Source organism: Copidosoma floridanum, unplaced genomic scaffold (genome assembly GCF_036245765.1).
Source record: "Copidosoma floridanum isolate Cflo_tuat_1 unplaced genomic scaffold, Cflo_Japanese_pri ptg000008l, whole genome shotgun sequence".
Classification (NCBI taxonomy): domain Eukaryota; kingdom Metazoa; phylum Arthropoda; class Insecta; order Hymenoptera; family Encyrtidae; genus Copidosoma; species Copidosoma floridanum.
In genome coordinates, this window is record NW_028321885.1 from 4,109,674 (window position 1) to 4,113,467 (window position 3,794).

Below are 3,794 nucleotides of genomic sequence, written 5' to 3' on the forward strand. Positions count from 1 at the left end.
TACTTTACGTGTATCTGATACAGTTGCAAGCTTCTCAGTGGTAAATAACTCTGTACCCAACAAATTGTCAAGTTTTTGTTTTTAAAAATAAATAAATACAATTCTTATAATAACATGCTTTTAAAATATAGATAAGTAATATGACTATACAAAGCATTTTGAGAGAAACAAGTTAAACATCTATTAAGATCATCAACTGCAATGGACTGGAAGTATGGAAGCCTTTTTTAGCTGGTACATATTTTTTTTTAATGCTTGTAGAATTTTAAGGGTACACATATTGAACACTAGTTACAGGATATTCCTTTATACAATTTAAATTTATGGTATTTTTATCAGTGGTGTTATTAAAACTCTATATTCTGTTTTCGTGGATGATCTCAACCCTGTTCTATTTATAACATCTAATGACAATAATAAAAATAATAGTTAGAAATGAATAATTCATTTATTAATAATTTTTTTATAAAAGTAGTAATACCATACTACAAATTTACAAAAAACTTAATTTAATGATTCACTGCTGCCACTAGTCTAAATTAATTATAAAAATTAAGTTTTAAACTTCATTTCTAATTTGATGATTATAATTTTTAATTAGAAAAAACAATTTTAAATACATCTAAATGATACTCAATTGTATAAGAAAAACATTCCAAATAAACATAAGTTTAAATACTTTATTTTGTCTTGGAAAGAATTCAAGAGTAATTATGTTCATATCACTTTCTATAGAAAGTGACTATAGTCACTCATAACACATATTTTAATATAATTTTACGGAAATGAGGTCACTGAAGCTTTAAATAGTCAGGTTTAGGACATCTCTGGTTGTATCGTGACTAAAAAAATGAATTTTTAACAGTTTATGTAACATAACAAAAATTTAAGTGTAAATCCATTCTCAGTTTCCTAATGATTATTTAAGATGAGATCTAAAATATTTTCTAAAATCACTAAATAGGATGTCGATGAGATTATTTTTATCCTGTAAAATTACTTCTAAAAGAAGTATAGTGAATTGACATTCTTTGCTCAGTTTTTTTACGATTATTTTCCAACTACAAAAAAAAAAAAATCTAGAATGTTTGATCCTGGAAAAATAATTTGATGTCATTAGCGAAGTAAATTTATCTCATTTTTTGCACTTTTTCATTCAAAGTTATTTAATTTTATCGAAGGATTAAAAATTACCTGGTTATTTAACTTAAAATGACAACAGTTATTTATTTATTTTAGATAATCATTGATTAAATACAAATACTTTTAGTTAAATGTGAATCAAGTTGTATAAAAAAAGAAATTTAAAAAATAGTTAATTTGCAAGTTGAATATCCCTTTTTACTATATGAAAACGATAGTTAATCTGTACTTTTTATTCATCAAAGTTTTTTGCACAGTTTTAAAAATATAAGTAGAAATAATGTTAACTGCCTGTTGAAATTCAAAACATAATGTACAATTGTCTTTTCTGTTGTAATAAAAACTGTTTATCAGATTCATCTATTATAACTGTAAGAGCGTCTGCTCCGGCAATGTCAAACAATTTGTTTAAGCTTGGTTAACATTTTTTTTTTTTTTGTTCATCAGACTTTCATAAACGGTTCTTTTAGATATTCTGCCAATTTTCATATTAAGTTTCAATCTCAGCAGCACATTCCTTAGTTTCTTGAATTGGAATGGGAGCCTCCTTTAAAAAAAATTATACATTCGTTGACTAATAGTCATGCACTTTCGTGTACTTTTTTTTTTAGTCTCCGAATATTATAAAGTTAAGCTCCTGGTACTTGTTTTATTGACAGTAAACCATTTTTTACAATTATTTAGTTACATATATATATTATGTGACTCATTTCCTTTCGCAGATTCTATGCTGTGATTAATTTTCTATATTACTCCTGGAAAATAAAAAAAATTTAAAATTTTTAAAACATAACAGATTATCATAAGTTTTAGAGAAATAATGTCATACATAGCCGTCGAACCCTTTTTTGTGTAAGTAAAACAGCAGAAAAATAAATTATCCGTTGATACCCTTACTAGCATCCTCTTGATTAGTATACAAGCACAGCTACCCAAACCTTCCAGATGGCTTCTTCGCATAAAGTACGAGACTATAGACTATTGTCAAAAATTGAGTGTCAGTAAAATGTCACAACACATATAGATGCTATTACTCAGTTATAGACTTATTTCGTAGTTCACGCACGCTAAAAGCATTTATCCTCAGTTTTGGAGCGTTCCTTAATCTGAAGTCATACGCACACACACCTAATAGTAACTGTACAACTATATCGATAATTAAGCATAAGAGTCAGATTTTGTCCAAAGATAGTATCAAGTTAAATTTCGAATAAAGACAGTGTCAGCTAAAATTTTTGTCAAAAAAGATGTCAGTACAATTTTAATTGGAGGTGTCTGTCCAAAAAAATTTTTTTTTATATTTTGTAGCAGCAGCATTCAAGGCATTCTTTTCTGCGCCATAACAAGCGCACGTGGCACGTGTAAGTTCTGGTATATGTCATACAATTTGTACCGTGGTGCTGTCAACCAACGTAGGGAAGTCTTTTTTGAGTAAGTATTTAGGATTATGGACAAAAAAGTTCGAATGCAAGCACTACGTGTACGAATTTAATTCAATTAAAAACTGATTGCTTAAACCAAAACATGTCTTTTTTAAGATTCTCATTTGTACTTCTAAATTATCTCTTACCAATTGAATACTAATTTACTGACCCTCAAGTTATCATAAACTTAATTTTATAACATAGTTTAAGTTAAAGCAAAATTTAAAATTGCACAATTAACAGAACACTTTTTATTCAACTAATAGTAACAAAAATTAAGTTAATATAAGAAATAAACGTTCAAAAACTTTAAAAAACATAAAGACACTATAATTGAGTTAACTGATATTACAAAATTAAAAAATAATACATAGCTGGTAAACTGTGCATAAACACTAAAGAAATATATATGTGTGTCAATTTTAATGACTCCCTTGAATTCAAAAGAATTACATTGAAAGACATACTTTCATTCAGATTCGATTTTTAAAATTTTTTTTCGGTATACTTCAAAATTTCAGTGATTTCTTACAAGTCAATCTAATAAGAAACTTAAGAGTCTTTGCAGCACGTGATGGAGAGATCAAATGGTAAAATTTACAGATAAAAAAACAGATAAAATTTACAATAGACAAGAATATCAATTATCGATACAGTTGTACAGTTACTATTAGGTGTGTGTGCGTATGATTTCAGATTAAGGAATGCTCCAAAACGGAGGATAGATGCTTTTAGCATGCGTGAACTACGAAATAAGTCTATAACTGAGTAATAGCATCTATATGTGTTGTGACATTTTACTGACACTCAATTTTTGACCATAGTCTATAGTCTCGTACTTTATGCAAAGAAGCCATCTGGAAGGTTTAGGTAGCTGTGCTTGTATACTAATCAAGAGGATGCTAGTAAGATTATTGATGGATAATTTATTTTTCTGCTGTTTTGCTTACACAAAAAAGGGTTCGACGGCTATGTATGATATTATTTCTCTAAAACTTATGATAATCTGTTATGTTTTAAAAATTTTGATTTTTTTTTATTTTCCAGGAGTAATATAGAGAATTAATCATAGCATAGAATCTACGAAAGGAAATGAATCACATAAGATATATATATAACTAAATAGTAGTAAAAAATGGTTTACTATCAATAAAACGAGTACCAGGAGTTTCACTTTATAATATTTGGAGACTAAAAAAAAAAGTACACGAAAGTGCATGACTATTA